The sequence below is a fragment of the Chroicocephalus ridibundus genome, chromosome 2, assembly GCF_963924245.1.
Source record: "Chroicocephalus ridibundus chromosome 2, bChrRid1.1, whole genome shotgun sequence".
NCBI lineage: Eukaryota > Metazoa > Chordata > Aves > Charadriiformes > Laridae > Chroicocephalus > Chroicocephalus ridibundus.
The window spans coordinates 19,922,034-19,940,099 of record NC_086285.1 but is presented as its reverse complement, the minus strand read 5'-3'; the positions used below and the strand labels follow the sequence as shown (position 1 = coordinate 19,940,099).

General features: G+C 44.2%; 1 protein-coding gene across 9 annotated transcripts in view; it reads left to right on the top strand.

Moving 5' to 3' along the window:
* Positions 1 to 18,066, top strand: part of KIAA1217 (KIAA1217 ortholog) — a 371,004-nt gene that overhangs the window by 157,952 nt on the left and 194,986 nt on the right. The window contains exon 1 of one of the 9 annotated variants that reach the window (XM_063324657.1): positions 8,918 to 8,989. The exons of 7 other annotated variants lie outside the window; for them this stretch is intronic. The gene's annotated coding sequence lies outside the window, so the exon portion shown is untranslated. Of the gene's footprint in view, positions 1 to 8,917; positions 8,990 to 15,231; positions 15,344 to 18,066 lie in introns of those variants that run through there. One more of the 9 variants, XM_063324658.1, reaches the window with a different exon arrangement.

Genomic DNA, 18,066 nt, shown 5'->3' with positions numbered 1-18,066 from the left:
ATTCACTATTTTAGTATTTAACCCAATTTACAAGTAATTGTTTCCTCCTTTCTAATAGAGTCTCAGTGTGAGATATGTTTTGCAGTGAAACCACCAATGCAGAAAAAGAAAAAAAAAATGAAATTAGTTTTTGTGTTGTTTTTATAAAGGTTAGTTTCAGTAGGGTGAGTTCCCTGACCTGTCACAGTTGCGTGGCTGTGCAGAAGTTCGTGGGGACAGGGACTGGAAGTGAGTGGCTGAGGGAAGTAGGGATGTCTTCTTGCAGTGACATTACCACCTCATGCCAGGTTAAAAGTCCATGAAACTATGGCTTATGTCTTCGGAGCCCAGAATTTAAAAAAAAAAGTAAAAAAATTCTAATTTCTCTTCCATGTTGAAGCTCCTCTATTGCTGTGGCGCTGGGTGGGGACAAGCTGTGCTGGGTAGGTTGGTCCTTCTTGCGCAGGTGGCTCCTCGCCTCCCCAGCAGCTGTGGCTGCGCGAAAGCAGCCTTTGGTTTGTTCCTCTCTTACACGGCTGGTTTGCTTCCTTTCCTGCCTCTGGAAAGGTGGTTGCATTTTGGGGGGTTTGTAGATCCTCTCCGTTCTCATCCTGTGAGGGAGTTCCCAGGGTGCTGTCAGCCTGCGCCATTGCCTCTCGTGCTTGGTTTGCCTGTGCCCGGTTTCTCCGGGCAGGGCATGTGTGCGTTGCGAGGCGTGAAATGCAGTGAGGCAGTACGCAAGGAGTTCTGGGCAGCTTTTTGAGAAACAATAAGGGATTTGATGCTCCGGCAGTATCTTGGCCAGTTGTTTCACAATACAGAATTGTTTTCTTTGTATATTAAAGAAAGGAAATGATACATAAGCACTGTATTAATAGAATATTAATGTTGTATTATTAGATTCAAAAGTTAGCAAATGCAAATACGACAAGCAATAAGTACATTGTGTATTCAGATGGTGATACATTGCCTTTTCATCCTGTGAGGATGGGGTTTGTGCTTCCTCTGTAATCAGGAGTTCTGTGTGCACTATTAACTGTGGATAACTGTAAATAATTGCCTGTCCCTTTCTTACTGTCACATATACCGAGGGGACAACCTAGCTGTGCACCAAAGCATGGTACCTATTATTGCTTTAAAGCCTAATGAGAAGGGAAGAGGGAGGGAAGTTTGAAGATTTTGGATACATTTGCAATGCAGGTAAGGGAGCACAGCTGATGTACTCCGCAGCGGCATGGAGTCCATCCATTTCCTCGTCCAGGTCACTGTACTTAAGGTACATAAAACCAAGGGAGTTGCTGTGAAGGTCAGCCCTGCCTTTCATTTTGATTTGACAGATTCTGCGAAACTCACAGGGTGGATGTCTGCTAAACGCTACTACGCTGCAGGTTGTATTCGGTGACCCTAGTGGTATTGCAAAACGCGCCATAGCTTTCACCTGCAGAACACCTTCTGACTGGCAGCAGCGCAGAGCACCCCCCTGCCCTGGGGCCATCACGCAGCTGCAGCCCTTCTGGGCTGGTGATGGTTGAGCCGGGAGGGATGGTGCCGGGGGCTGCTGGAGCTCCTCAGCCCACGGGCCTGGCTTAGGGCTGCTCTGAAGTTCTGACATCTTGCTTTTGCTCAGGAGTCCGCAGCTGGAGGGGAGAGCTCCTGTGTCCAGTTCAACCCCCTTGTTGTCCCAGACAGCAGCAGCGTGGAATCACACTCACAGATTTGGGGGTTTCCAACTCAAAATCCAGCTCAGTTTTCATACTTACTGTGCATATTGGAAAGCTGTTTGGTCCATCACTCCTTTCCTTAGCCAGAATTGTAGCATTCCTGCTGTGCAAAGAGCATTTACCTTTACTACTTGAAACACCTCCTGTACTGCAAGGGTGGAAATGGTTATGGCCGGCCTGTTTCTCTTGTGTAGGGAAACATTTGGGAATATCCTCCCCTCAACCCCCTCTGTTTTTCTGACCCCGTGTGTTGTCGTGACAATCGGGAGAAGTCACTTGTGTGTTTTTATTTTCATGAGGCTGAGAGGGAAGTGACTAAAAGTATGGTTTGGGACCCATCCCTTGATGTTCCACATGAAAAGCATTACCCAGCAAAAACTCCAACCTTGTGCCTTTAAAAAACAACCGTGTTTTCCCACCAACTTCAACATGTACCCAAACACACAAAAGCCTTAAAGAATTGTCAGGCAACAGCAAGGATCTCAAAAACTGCTTTCACAGATCCCGCAGCTCTATTTCCCATAAGATTAAAAACAAGTCTTACACTTTTTTGCAAATGGGATTTTGGCACCTGTATAGACATGACCTTTTTCCAGTCAGTAGTTCAGCTGTTCGTAAAGGTGTGTATGGAGTAATATCAGTTCTTAAAGAAAATAAATGCTAATATATGTTAGATGTCTAATATTTTCACGTTTGTATTGTTGGTCTTGTTCTTTTCACTAAAAGCCTTAGAACTTTCTTCTGGTTTTAAACTTACATTTCAAGGAACTATAAAGCCATGACCTTTAAGATTCTTACCTGCTTTGCAAAATGAGGGTAACGGTGTTTGCTTTTTTAGTGCCTCGAAAGATAGTCGTATCCTAGTAAAATACACCACGCTAGTTAATCTGGAGCTGCACTAAGCAAATGTGGAAGTCGAACTTTTTAAAAAGAGTGAGAAATACTTGAATTTTTAACATGTCTCTGAAATGAGATGCCATCTAGTACTTTTTAGTGCTTGGTTTGTTGGAAAGAGCAGAAATGCAACCTTTATTGACTTAGTCCTGTGCTGAGTGTAAATTCACACAAAGAAGAGCAATTTAACATGTGACTGACCTTTTACAGTGTGAAATGAAGAAATGCACTGTTAAGGTTACCGGAGTGTGGCAGGATGTTTAATCAGCTTCTTTGCTTTAAAGAACAGTAGGAAGGAGATGATGTATTAAAGATGATAGCTTCTTGTAGATTTTAACTCGTAATGGCAGGATCTGAGTACAATAGCAGATTAAATCTCTGTAGGGGAACTTCCTACTGGACTTTCTATTTTTAGATGTTTGTGGCTGCTTCTTCCTTCACTTCTCACTAGTTGGCTTTTGCTCCCTTGAAGGCTTGAGTCGCTTTCTTTGAGATCTGCTTCCAAACCCTGATAATGCGCTTCTGTTTAGAGCAATCTTTTTTTCCTCAGTTTTGTAGTAAAAGGCAAAAGAAGACAGCATAAATGGAGCCGTGCATTTTCAGATTGTATTTTAGCACACCTGTGAGGTAAATTCATGGCTTTATGCACTAAATATTTGCAACGCTCTTAGCATGTGTGTAACAGCACTGCAAACTTCCATGTAATAATAACAAAAAAACAACCCAGATTTGCGTTTGCAGCTGGGTAGGTAGGATAGTCTTGTGTCCTGTGCATTCAGCTTGTCCCTCATGTTTGAAAACTCCCTGTACCTGTGAATGCCGCCTCCGAGGCACGCACATATCCGTAAGTCAGATGGCTTCACCTGCCTGCCTTTTCTCTCTGACCAACACTGACTGGTTCCAGAATCGCTCTGTGTTTTAGGAACTGCATCCTTTTTCTCTGCTCTGCTCTGTGCCCTCTCTTGAGAGATTAATTTAGAATAGGAGTCCTGATTCTAATCCATCTCAGACCTGGCACATCTGGGGTTATGATATTAATTTCAGTTACAATTAGACATTCTTCCTCTCTCCACTCTTCATCCTCAGGATGTTGCAGTTTTGTGTATCAACATCCCATCCCACTCCTTCTATTATGTTTTCAGGGGTCACATCTCTTGCATTTCACTGTCTTTCAAAGGTCCATTTTTGTGTCCATTCTGTCTTTGTATTCTAATTCAGGTGATGTGTGTGGATTTTCTGGAAGTTTCAGTAACCACTTCTTTATCTGTAATTTGTATTTTTGGATCATACATTTACTACTGAGCTTCATCCTTATGCCAGCCAATGTTCCTTATTTTTAATAGGGTATATTAACATGGTAAAACAATTATAACATTACAAAAATATCCTCCTAATAGTCTTGTACCTTTGGAAGGATGCTCTTCTTCTTCACTGTAATGAATTTTCATTTTATTATTTTTTAATGAATCAGTGTCATGGCTTCAGCTGGGATGGAGTTAACTTTCTTGCTAGCAGCTGGTGTGGAGTCCTACACCATGAGTCGCAGAAGCCACTGAAGGCCGAGGTGAATCGAGCCAGTTTGGAGAGGTGAAAGCCATCCAGCTGACTTTAGATATTGTTGAATGAGAAAAATGGCCTGTACTTTATCTTAAAAAAAAAAAAAAAAAAAAGGTGGAGGGGAGAGGACACGGACTGTCATGGTTTAACCCCAGCTGGCAACCAGGAGCACGCAGCGGCTTGCTCATTCTCCCCAGTTGGGATGGGGAAGAGAATCAGAAGAGTAAAAGTGAGGAAAACCGCATGGGGTGAGATAAAGACACTAGAGTGTAGGTAAAGTAAAAGCCACGCACATGAGCGAAGCAAAACAAGGAACTAATGGAATTCATTCACTGCTTCCCATCGGCAGGCAGGTGTTCAGCCATCTCCAGGAAAGCAGGGCTCCGTCACGCATAATGGTTACTTGGGAAGACAAGCGCCATCATTCCAAATGTTCCCCCCGTCCTTCTTCTTCTCTCAGCTTTATATGCTGAGCATGACATCATATGGCATGGGATACTTCTTTGGTCAGCGGGGGTCAGCTGTCCCGGCTGTGTCTCTCCCCCGACTTCTTGTGCCCCCCCAGCCTGCTTGCTGGCAGGAAGGTGTGAGAAGCTGAAAAGTCCTTGACTGCCTAGCAACAACCAAAAACATTAGCGCGCTACCATCACTGTTTCTCATCCTGAATCCAAAGCAACACTACACCAGCTGCTAGCAAGAAAGTTAACTCCATCCCAGCTGAAACTATGGCAATCAGCTTCCCAGTCTCCTGTTCTCTCCGATGTTTTGTTCTACTTATCTGTCACCAGTCAAAAGCAGCATTTGCCTTTTGCTTGCTCTTGAACCCACTGGCGGAGTTCTCTTTATTCTATTCTAGTAGGCTCTTAAGTTAACAAGTCTTATACTTCCTTACTTAGTCAAAAGTACTCCAAATACTGTGCAGCTCCTGTGCCGTTTAATAGCGGCTGTGTTTTGTTCCTATCCGTTGTGGCGACACAGCCAGATCAGAGCAAGAATTTAAGGCAAATGACTCTAAAGAGCTTGTCATCTTAGAAACCTCCTTTTCAGGACACAGGAGTGAATGTTTTCACTGACATTCAGCAGCCTTTGCTATGCTGAGTCTCTAGCTTCAAGTAATGCCCATGTCTTCAGCATCAGATCTACTACCCGCCTCCTGCGATGCCAAACAGTCCAGCACAGGCAGTGAGATAGTGATAGCTGATAGCACCCACCCATGGTGCGTTTTAAATGCCTTAAATCCAAGAGAACAACCTGGGCACCTGCTTCTTGCCCTGTGGTCTTAGTCTGCTGTTGCACTGGAGAAGCTCCAGGCACCGTGCTGTCACCACGGAACTAACATAAGCACACAGGTTTTTGTCACTGTGCTCTCCTTTGACTGTGTTGTTTCGCCTGTGGCTTCCCCTTGCTGGGGTGGTGCACTGGCTGCTGGATTGCTGGCTGATGGACAGGGGATAACTCCCACTCTTCCTGCTGACGTTGGGCCACCGCAGCTGGGAGCAGGGAGGACAGAGATCCAAGAAGCGAGGAAGTGTGAGGAAAAGTGGTGGGATCGCTGCATGTTGGATATGGGAAAGCCTCTTCCCTCCTCTGACTTCTAGGATCTAGCTCAGGTTGTCTGGAAGATGGAGTTAAATCTGTATAAAAATGATTTTGCTTTCTGGGACATAAGAATTGTGAAAACCAGAAACATAAGCATTAGTTTATTAGTTTTAATAATGGTATAACAGAGGTAAAAGCATTAGCTGCATCATTGAAACAAGTCTCCCAGTGATACTGGCACGTTCCGGCTATGAAGGGGTAACGTGTAGAGGATCCTTATGAAATGCGTTACAGTGGGTTATTTAAGGGACTGTCCTTGAGAAGTGCAAGGTTGAGTCTTCAAAGGATATTTCTGCAGCAGCTGTGGCAAAACATGCACGCGCAGCCGTAACAGGTTGTCAGAGGTTACTCCAGTACTTTCTGGAAGGGAATTAAGGCAAAACAGGGACACACCAAGCTTTTGGAAGAACTGGGATGAAACTTTGAGCTGTGGTGTATGAGCCTTTCAGCAGCTGTCTCTCCCCACCTACATCCTGGCTGTGTCCAGGGTGACTCTGACAGAGGAGGCTACAGTCAGGAACGGTTTTCATTAAAAAAACATAAAGTATTAGCAGCCGCAAACAAACTTTCTGTAACTTCATAATCAGAGATACCATGACTAAAACGAGGATATGGTAAGAAGCATTACAGAAAGTTCACTCACTGCTAAATAGCGATTTCATGCATACTGTGGATGCAGCCTGTTACTGGGTCCAGTCACCACCCTCCTTCCATCTCTCTTCCAACCAGGGGCAAAGCCTGTGGGTGTAGGAAGGGCTACTGCACTCTCTTTACTCCCCAAGGATGTTTTCTGGGTGTGGTAAAATGAGATTTTAGTGAGATTTTACAGAGCCCTGAGTAACCTGCAACAGGCCCTATAGAGTTTGGGACCCTACTTTGGGAACTGCTGTCTTGGATTTTAAATGTGAAATCAAGATAGCATCTGTTAGCATTTAGTCCGGTATTTAGATGAACCTGGATTTTGGTATGGAAAGCTAATTAGTCTGAGACGGCACTCCTTTTTCTCATATGAAATAAAAATCATCATCAACTGAATAGATCTGTGACAAATTTTATTGACGTTTTGGGAGGTGCAAGCATTGCCAGTGTTAATTAAAGTATTGTCACATGCTTTCCCAGGACGGGATTTCAGTATATTGGTGCATTTTTGTACCTTCTGCCTGTATGGTAGGAGCACTCACCGCTAATCAGATGGCAGGTAGCCATGAGCCATCAAATGCCTCTCTCTGCGTTTCTCCCAGAAGCGTGCTCCGTTTTATTTCCCTGCTTCCTAATGGAGGGTTTCTTTGCCAGATAACTTGTGGAAGTATTTTTCCTGTATTTCTTCATACTTTTCCCAATAGAGAGTATCTTTCAATTTCAGCTCTTTTCCTTTGTCACGTTGACCCCAACGCTGTTCTTTCTGGATTTCCTGCACACTTTGTTTTTCCAAGTTTCTGTTTTCAGTTTGTGATCATTCTTTGCACTGATGGAGCATCTGTCCATAATTTGCATTTCTCTATTGTGAAAAGCCATTTTGTTACATTGAGGCTTTGAGTCAGGGCTGAATTCCAGTGGAGTCTGTTATTCTCAAAGATGATTTTTAGTCATCTAACTTCAACGCCTGAATGAGCAGCCTGGGCTCCCCATACAGCAAATAAAACCTCCATAGAGAAGTCCAGAGCACTCTGGTCTTTCTGATCATGGATCAGATTGTCCTAAATTGATCAGGGACAGGGGGAGGTATGTACTAGGAAGGACTTTCTTTGTCTCTTTATGGAAGGTGATGACTCTGTTGTGCTGTTACAATTCTTCTGTCTCACATAAAAGTATGAAAAGGCTAGATCATGTTTTCTCTGTTTCTCAAGTCTATAGAAGTGTCAGAAAAAGAAAAGAATAAGGGAGTGGTAAATCTAGGAGTGGCATGATGTATTGAGGATCCTGTGATTCCCCATACAATGCTAATGAGTATCTTGGGGAGAACTTTTTTTGTCAACACAGTCCTCACAGAAGAGTCCTGGGAAGGTTGTGTCAAGGCTGAAGTGCTCATACCACAGGAGAGTTTTCAGGCTTCTTTATCAGATCCCAGGGAGAAGGCATGGGCTACACAGGGATGATTCTGGCCTCCCGCCATTCTTAAGGTTATAAGTGATGCTGAGGCTGCTTTAGCTGGGGCTGCAGCACCAGCCTCTCTCTGCCAAAATCCCTCAATGATACAGAGAGATCTCTAAGAGGGAGTCTCGTGAGCTGTCGTGCAAAGCCCCCTTCCTCAGCCTTTAGGAGAGGAGGGGACCTGGTCCCGGCTGAGGAAATGAAGAAGGGAGAGAGAACATTGTGTCTTTAACAAAAAAAAAAAACAAAAACCAAACCAAAACCCAAACAAACCCAAAAAATTAAGGACTCCTCTCAGTTTCTGAACTCAGCAGTCTGATAAGCGGGCTAATGCCCACCTTTCATCACTGCTGTAGACAATGCTGATCTCAGGGTCTAGCATATGGTTTAGCTATTGATTTGGCTTCCATTTAATTGAGGTATTTGAAACAAGATTGTTCCATGCTGTGCAGTGCAGATTTATACAGCTACTTGGTAAATATTTTGCTTTTTCCTTGCCTATAATGATAGCTGCTTGGAGTAAAGTTGTCAGGAGGCTGTTAGCACCTGAGCCTTTTTGTTGTCTCTTGTTTTTTCGCTGTTGGCCCTGTCGTATGGGGTGAATTCCCAGATCTTGCTAGGCCATGTGGGCTGATGTACAAATTTTCATTGAATGTTTACGGCAAAGGCAATCTGTCCACTATTGCCCTCCATAAAGTGTTACTGGTTTATTTACAAGATTGGCTTATAAAAATACACATACAGAGTGAGTGAAAACTTGTTTCCTTACTATAAGTGATCTTAACAAAGAGTTTTCCGGACTTGAAAGGCAAGGCAAGTAAGCATTATGCTATGATTTAGGTTTCTGCAGTAGGAAGTCTTTTAAAACAGCTCATAGAGATCTTCTTTCTCAAATGGCTGTGTTGACCTTTAATACAGTGGTAGCCAAAATTTTGGGAGGGGGGTTGTTTGGTTGTTGTTGGTTTGTTTTTTAGTTCGTGAGGTTGTTCCTGCCTGTGGATTGAGAGTTGCTTCCTTTTGCTGTTGAAGGCTGAGGTTGGAAAGGAAGACTTACTGCAATCTATTTCAAGAATAGACTGAGGAGGAGGAAATTCCCTTCTTGTTGCTAATAGCTGGTGCAGAACGCTCTGCTGCAGGAGAATAGTTCAGTAAGTTAAAAGATTTGTATGAAGTTTTGATTTCATGCATCTTGTTATTATCTAGAAATTTAATTGTCTGTACTGCAAATACAGTATGTTTTATCTTTTTAAGGGGTGGGGGGGACTGCGGGTATTGTGTTTGGCTTTGAACTCAGTAGATACGAATTTGGTGATATAGCAAGGGTGAAATGTTCACTTCGAAAAGGAAGCAATAGCAGATCGGCTACTGCTTTTATGACAAAGCATCAGCCTAAACTGATGAGGTACCTCTGAGAGACATTAGCAGTGCATTTCATTATCCAGGAGCCTGGATTAAGAGAGAGAGGTAATTTTGCCCATCCATGCATCTGTAATGTTTCTTATCTTTTCAGATGTTTCAGGTTGCTTTAGGGTACTTCCATCAACAATTTAGAATCAAGGGCCCTGCTTAAATATCAATAGCAGGGCAATCCAAACCTCCCTCACGGCAGAGCTAGATATCCTAGGTGAGCATGTTAGAATGAGAGTGTTTGTATAAATGCATTTCTCTCTCACTGTAATCGAAAGTAGAGAGGTGTTCAAGGAATACCTAATCCCGTACTTCATCCTGAAGCGTGCGCTGCCGTGCTGAAGGCAGACGGCACTGCGGGCAGCAGACCTGGGGCTGGGGGCGAGGGGGAAGCCCTTGTGCTCCTCCGTTACGCGGTGAAGGTGCTGCTGGTGCAGCGAGGGGTGGGTGTGCGGGAGCAGAGCGGGACGCCCTGAAGTCCCCTGTCCCCTGCTCACCCCCCGCGGGGCTGGCTCTGGGGGGAGGCAGCTTGGGTGAAGCGGGGCAAAGCCCAGGGTCTCGGCCAGGTCTGGCGCTGCCCGTGCCTCCCTGCCCGCTCCTCGGCTGTCGGGAGGAGATTTGTCTTTATCCCGGTGGCTGGGAATCCGCTCCTGCTTGTGGGACCCTGGTAAGAGCTGTTACACAAATGCCAAAGCAGCTGTGCACCCCAAAAGTCTTAAACTGTTGAAAATTCACATTTGTTCTCCTTTTGCCGCCCCTAGGAACTGAGACTTGCTAAGCAGATGAGGGGCTTTCTTATACTTTTGTGCAGCAGAACTCAAAAGAAAATAATAATTAAAAAAGCAAAAAAGAAGCTGGAGACGGAAGAAACATCTTCCATCAGATAATTTATCAAGGTATTCTCTGCAACCCTTTTCAAGCCAAAAATGTTGCTGCAGGTGGGAAGTTAGTTTGCTCGTGAAGCTGCTTGTATACCCAGGTGTGCCACTGTCACACACTGTCCCTGTCACGTATGTGCTAGCCTTTGAGAAGAGACGCGTTCTAGCCTTGAGCATCTCATCCCATCCCATGTTCTGCTTTGGGACTTGGCCAGGTGGGACTTGTTTTCTCTTTTATCTTCCACAGACAGTCATCACCTGCTTTGGATTTCTTAAAGATCTCTGTCAGATGCGCGTGCCAAAATGTGAAACTATTTATGTTCGTTTCATTCATGCATCTGTTTAAGAAGATTATTACTACTTTTAAATGAAAATTAAATATTTAACTGAGAGAGTATTTCGGCAATCCATTTTAAGGTATCAAGTATTATATTATGAGTAGTAGCCTGGTACCCATACCAGAATACAGTGGACCATTATACCGCATGCTGTACAGGAAATTATTGCGCCTCTTGATACGGTTTATAATTTAATTGATGATGAGCAATATAGAGAGGGAGAGATATGCTGTGAAACATACAGGTGTAGCTTTATGTGTTTGTGCATGCAGGTGTATGTATGGATAGTTCAAAGTTTAATCATGAATAAACTGAGAATATCAGATTGCCTTCTAGCCTATCTATATGAATTTATAAAATTTTTCAAAAGTGTCAAATAACTAAAAGTTGCAGCACTTTCTTTATTTCACTTTTCTAACATCACTTTATTTTCCTGTAACATTGGGTGTTTGTATTTCTTGCAAGTGAAAACCCAGATTTCAACTTCAAAACTGTATCTTAGACAAATTTCAGGAATTCACGTGCCTTACTTCCATTTTTATCCTGCCATTGGAAATCCTGAACGAAAGTTGGTAATTTGTCTGTAAAACATGTTGGGTGCTTTTAGTGTATTTCAGGTATTCAGAAATTTTACAATTATCTCTTCCTTTAAATAGAACTGCATCCATTGTCATTTCAAGTGCTGAGAAGTGGCATTGTAAGGCAATTCTTTTTGTACTCGTAAACAAGATTCCATATGACAGTACTTTGAAAGTGTTTTTTAAATTGTGCTACATCTGTGTCTGATGTTAAAAGCATTAGAAAACAGCCAAAAAACGAGCTCTCCTAACAGCCTCAAAATGCAGAACATGTATACACCATATATATTCAAAACTGCCTATCTTTAATTTAAATAGCAAACATAAAACATAAATGTCCTCCTAAGCTTTCTCTACGAGTTTTACTGCTTTATAGACTTCTCTCTGCAAAACTTCTTTGTTCTTGCTTACTGTTTCCATGTCTGGGCAGAGACAGTCGTTCCCTTCCACACTTTGACCGGAGCTATTTGGATGTCACCTTGTCTGCAGGGTGACATGGCAAAATACCCGTGCTGCTTGCTGCAAAGCCCGGAGCACCCGGTGCCCCACACCTTTGCACCTTCTTTAATCGCCCCTTGCCACAGCACTGCAGAAAGAACCGCAGCAACCAAAACCCACCTGGTGCTGCAAAAGCATTGGGTTTAATTTAGTGTTGGAGAAGCAGTGCAGGTGGGGGTGGGCTTCTTCCCAAGTAACAAGTGACATGGCAAGAGGAAATGGCCTAAAGTTGTGCCAGCGGAGGTTTAGGTTGGATATTAGGAAAAATTTCTTCACCGAAAGGTTTATCAAGCATTGGAACAGGCTGCCCAGGGCAGTGGTTGAGTTGCCATCCCTGGCGGTATTTAAAAGACGTGTAGACGTGGTGCTGAGGGACATCGTTTAGTAGTGGTTTTGGCAGTGTTAGTTTTACGGAGGGACTTGATGATCTTAACGGTCTTTTCCAAACTAAATGGTTCTATGATTCGAGCTGTTGCAGCAGTCCGTAAGCAGGGTCTACAAAACGCCTTTGGAGAGCAGGCTGCTCACATCGCTGTGTGCTGGAGAAGTAGCAGAAATCACGACCTGGCGCCTGGATTGAGGGGTTTGTGCAAGGCGTGTGGTAGTGTGAATGGACTTGCACTGAATTTGTCTAAGGGTGGCAGAAGCTGATAAGGCCCAGCAGCTGAGTATTGATAAATTAAGCCAGTGGCAGGCTGAGAGAGACTAGGACAGCAGAGCAATACTGGTTTAAAACTTAAATATAGGGTTCATTAAAAAGACAACCTTAATTACATTTTAATTTTTTTACCTAGTATGTGTTTAGAAGTATTATATTGTGTGTAAGTAAATTACAGTGTCTTTTTAGGAGACAGTAAGGCCTCATATGTGTATAAAATAGACGTTAAAACACATTAGTAAAGTTATGTATATGTGGGAACCACCCTGTGCAGATATTACCAAGCTACATTAAATTTTGCCTCGACAGTTTAGCTGTACCCAAAACCCTTAATGTATTGGGTTTTCAGGGGCTTTAAGTCAAAGTCAACAGAATTTATGTTGTAATTTTGCAGCAAATTGTGATTTTATACAGACTGGTGAGGTTCAGACTGGTGAGGTAAGAGGAAATTCATCCATTACTGGAAACCATGTGAAAATGAGTTTTACTTGTTGTTTGGATTTAAATTGATTCTCTTTTTATTTCTGTGCTTATCGATTAATTTAAAGTATAGGAATAAAAATTACTAGGTTATATTACAATGGCTAAATCTTGACAATAGTTCTGTAGGAAGCAGACCATGTAAATGCAAAATCAGAATGGTGTGTTTTCCTAAAGTGGTACCATATGTTAGTTGATTAACAAGTTGTAGGGATATTAGAAGATCTTGGCTGCTGGTAAGAAGGAGCATCTGTTTTCTAAGTCTTTTATCTAATATGTGTAAAGACTTTGCCAAGTCAAGTTTAAGCTTTTTTTTTTTTTTTGGTATATCAGCTATAAATTCCTTGGGTATTTTTCTTTCCGTAGGCACCACTAATGCGTTCTTGGGGTTTAAATCTAACCCCATCCCTGTGAAGAAAATGCAGTAATGTTAAGAAGTAATGCAGAATGTCCCATGTGTGGGTATTTTATATGAGCAGTTCAAAATTTTTCCAGCATCACAGCTTGTATTTGGTGTAAGACTTTATGTTTTGTTTTGTTTTTATCCTCAACCAGACATCAACCCCAGTAACTAAAGAGCAATTATAAAAGTTGATTTTTCCTCCAGAATTTAGCAGTTCACATTGATGGCATTGCAGTGAGTGTGCAAAGTGCCAAGTGTGCATGCCTACATGCATCATCAGTGTAACCACAAAAAACAAGCGTCATGAGTTTTTACAGAGTAAAATGTACCATCTTCCACCTATTTTGAGATCTTAAGTAGAGTTTAAGTGGGTAATCAGTCTTAGTGTACTGGCTTACAGCAGATTCTCTTGTGGTCTAGCCAGTTTTGGGGCTGTGGCTAACAGTCTGAGCCAAAAGCCTGAGGCTTCACCCTGAAAACAAATGAGGTCTTAGAGAAAGACTGGAGATTTTAAGTTGTTTCATGCCTGCCTTAGGGAGAACTTCTACTCCGCTGTGTTCAAGAAGATCCCAAACACAGCATCTAAGAATAACTTGAACTTTTCTTATCCAGGCCTGATGAAATTTTTGGACTTTTCTCTCAGACGTGGATCTTGCCTGAGCAATCTGCTTTGATGTGACTTCAGGCTTGTGTTTGTGCACAGTACTTTGCTTGGAGTTACCTGGGAGGAGAAGGCCGACGCAGGAGCTGGCTGGCCATTAGATGCTGTAGACCAGCAAGGACAGATTGTATAAGCTCTCTAGAGCTGCGCAGCTCCTTGTCTGCTGAGTGCTATGGTGCCTCTGATTTATGCAGCCCTGCATATCGTCCTGCATGATTAGTTTTGTTTCAGTGGATGAAAGCAGTAGTTGGGTTTAGATGAAGCTTTGAAAGCCTTCGATTTAAATATCAAGAGACTTTTCTCCTGGTCTGAGGCAACCTGAGCACCTGACCCATCAGAGCCGGTGGGAGCCTTTGGTAGAAGGAGTAAGTACATCAAAGAAGTAATTTCTCTCAACATGTTTTCAGTGGGAGACTCAGGTTTATGGAGAATAACTTTGTTTTGGATCCAGATGTAAACTGGCTGGGAATGTTTCTGTTTTGTTTGTCTGTCTGTTTTTAATTTGATTATGTATCCTCTGCCATGGGAGAGATGTCTTACAAACACAGCCAGAGAGACCTCCAGGTCTGTCTTCAGCATCTCTCTCTCTTTCCTTTGGCACTCCCACCCTTTCTGCTAGCGACAGCGCTAACAGCGTCGCTCCTTGCCTTGGCGTGGCTCTGGAATAACGTTGCCCTCGATGATGATGTCCGGAGCTGCGTAGTTACTGAGAGCAGCTGCCCGGGCTTCGTCCTTCTCTTCCCTTCCCTTTATAAAATGCCGCGCTCCGCATCCCAGGAACATGCGGCAGGTCCCGCCTGGCTGGGACCCCTCTGGGCGCAAAGGCGGGCGGGTGGCCCAGGAGGGGGCAGCAGCGCCCCGGCTGCCGGCCCCCGCGCTGCCCGCCCTGCCTGCTGCCCGCCCTGCCCGCCCTGCCCGCTGCCCGCCCTGCCCGCTGCCTGCTGCCCGCCCTGCCCGCTGCCCGCCCTGCCTGCTGCCTGCCCTGCCCGCCCCCCACGCTGCCCGCCCTGCCCGCTGCCCGCCCTGCCCGCTGCCTGCTGCCCGCCCTGCCCGCCCCCCGGGGCACGCTCCCCCCCCCCCCATTTACCACCCGTAGGGAGCGCGTAGGACGTGCTTCTGCACCTTCTTCTTTTCGGGGGGGCTCATTTTGTTTCATTGAGGATGAGAGGCAAATGAAAATTTCAAAAAGATCTTTTTTCTAAAAAAAAAAAAAAATAAAATAAAATTAAAAAAAAAGTGATTTGCATGTTGTTAATATCCCTATGGGCAAAGTCTGATTTCCCCGTTCATCTGATTTCCCCTTGCTTTCATTAGAAGGCTGTAATTTGAAGCTGCGAAGGAAGTTTTGAAACAGACAAATGGGTGGAGATGAACCTATTTTCTCAGTGCTTTGGGACTTTCCATGGTAGGAAACTGTTTGTTTAGTTTTGCAAAAATTGCATGTATTTTGTTGGCAGGACATTGAGCATAACCATCCGATGACCACAAAGTGAAAAGCTAGGACAAGTCTTAAGACAAAGTAGCAAGGAGAAGAAGCGATTTCCCTCTCCTTCTGCTGGGCTGTGTGCTTTCAGGGACAGCAGCTTCAACGCCGGCAGGAGGTGGGTGCTCGCTTTCCCTGCAGGTAGTCACGCTGATGCTGAACAGCCTTCAGCTGCTGTAACACCCCAGCCCAGCTCTCCGCCTCTCACCAGTCCATCCTGTCCAGCTGCCAACAGCTTTGAAATCTCAACCTTTTAACTATGCCTTCATCTCTACGTACTGCCATAGCTTTTCTTCATGTGTTTTCTGGGGGCGAGGGGCTATATGGGGTAAAGTAAGGTATGTTGTCAGCAAAATATGTTGAAGATGATGAGCCAAGAGATGAGAGAAGAAACAGCTAAGCAGGCAGTCGCAGCGGGCGCGTGTGTGCTTGCGTGAGAGGAAGAAGTGTTACCTTCTCTGTGTGGTGCCATATGCTGCGCAGACCTGAGATTCCGGCGCTGCTCAGCAGAGCCCGGTGTGGATGCCGGGATGTGTCTACATGGATTGGGGTCAAAGTGTAGAAGGAAGTGCTGTTTGCAACTCTTCTGGCACAGCCACGGCAACCACTCATGAAGTGTTACGGACAGAAGTTTAAGAGCAGGCTTCATGCTTTGGTTTTCAAAGCCTGGCCAGGAGGCATTCAACGACTCCATCTGCTGTGGGATTGCAAACAGAAACGTAGTGCAAGGGAAAGACAGACAGTCCTCAGCCTTGTAAAACAGCATTTTATGATGGTGAGAGTCTCCTTAGAATATGCTCTGAGTTGGATTGTTTTGCTTCAAGAGAGAAGTGTTTAAGAAACTGATTGTCTAGTCTGCTGGCAACGAAACAGTATGACAAAAAGTGTCAGGCAAGAATAGAAATAGGAAAGTCTTCATACAGACAATCTGCAACGTGAGTCTAAAATTCAGGATTAAATATATGCTTGGCTCTTGAGGAAAACAGTCTACGTGGGAATCACCCACTGCCTAAAACATTGTGGAAGTGTTAAGAAGAGTATTAGAAGATATTTCCATGAATAGACAGTACATGTTTTTCCAAATAAAAAATTAATTTTATTTTATTCTCAGAACTATTTAAGGAAGTGTGATACCATCCAAAAAGCCGTATGTGCAGATGTTTTCAGGAGACCACCACTACCTCCAGTGGAGAGCTGCCCACTGAACAGTCACTGCTCTGCTCTGCCTGTGTGTGAGTCACCTCCTGTGACACCAGCCCTATGTGCGTTGGGCATTTAGTCTAATGTGTGTGCTGCTCTACTGTCATGAAAATACGTCTCAGGAGACTAATGCACCCCATCCTAAAATAGGTGCCTAGATTGAGTGGGATGAGTAACCTTCAGCAGGTTTGTGTTTCACCCCTGTGGTTTACTGGGCGAATAGCTTACACTAGTTGCTTGTATTTTTGATGGCTGAGACTAGGTGAGGTGTGGCAGGTTGGATTCCCTTCAGAAGAACAAAGGTCTGGGATTCTTTGGTGGTATCTGAGAAGTCCCATCAGTTGGAAAACAGCACTCTGATTTTCTCTTATTTGCAGTGTCAATATTGCAGATGGGCGTAAAACAGCTCTAGAACAACCAGCGCTTCTGCCAGCCTGCAGCCACCTGTGCAGGTCCGTATGCAGGGCCCTGGTCTCCAACAGAGGACAGATTTGGCTGCTCTGTCCAAACAGCAGTATGCAAAGGTTGCTTATGCAAGGTGTTATGAACCCTGTGTGCTCCACACCCATGAAGCTTTTGTGTTGTGTTTTTTTTAACCACCTCAGATTTTCTGGGTCAAGAGTTACTGAGATCCATCACTGTATATCGTGTCATATGTGCATCCCTTTGAAAAACAGTATTTAATCATGCAAATAAAATGTTTACAGTCTTCTCCAACATATCCCAGCAGCTCCCTGTTACTGCAGTAGCTCCAAGTGCATGACACTCCTTACTAGTCTGATATGTTTTTGCAGTTAACACAAAAGTACATAATCTCAGGTATGAAATTGCCACTGCTTTCCTGCAAGTTTGATAATTCAGTAAGAACTGCTTTCTGAAGTACTTGAAAATCTAATGAGATTCTGGATAGGCCTCTTTCAAGTCAGCCAGTCATAACATTCCTTGAGAAATTGCTAGTAAAAAGTTCCTTACCGTGCATAGCTGCTTAATAAAAGGTGTATTATTCTTTGCCCTTGAAAAATCTCCTGACTAACAAAAAAAAAAAAAAAAAAAAAAAAGCTCTCCTGTTTTCTTGGAACAGGAAAGCGGGGAGGTGGTTAGGCATCCCAATACGGTAAGGAAATAGTAAAAGGAAATTTCCAAAGAACTGCAGGGACAAAACATCCGATGCCTTCATGGAGAGGTTGTGCGCAGTAGTGTGGGCAGGCATTCAGGTTTCATGCTTCTAAATGAGCAAATTGCCAGTGATCCTACTGCTGCCAAGTCCCAGTACTACGCTGTGGAGAGCTCTGTGCTGATCTGCACGCCTTGCCCGCCCTCACCCTGGGTCCTGTACCCCAGAAAGACACAGAAGGCTGAGGGAGTGTTGGTGCCACCCTGTGCTTCAGCCTGAATCATGCGACCTGAAGTCCTCCAGAGTGGCCTCTCAGTACTGGGGAGTTAATGTGGGAGAAAAGATGATCTCAGCCCCCCGAAGCTGTCCAGGTGCCTTGCTCAAAAGGTTTAATAGCGTTCTGACACTTGGTGGTAGCCAGAGCTTCACATGCTGATGCCATGTAAGATTTACCCTGCGTTGTCTGCCACCTCTGTGGAATAGCTGAAGCACTGCAAATTCATTCTCTAGCTTCCACTACACTAACT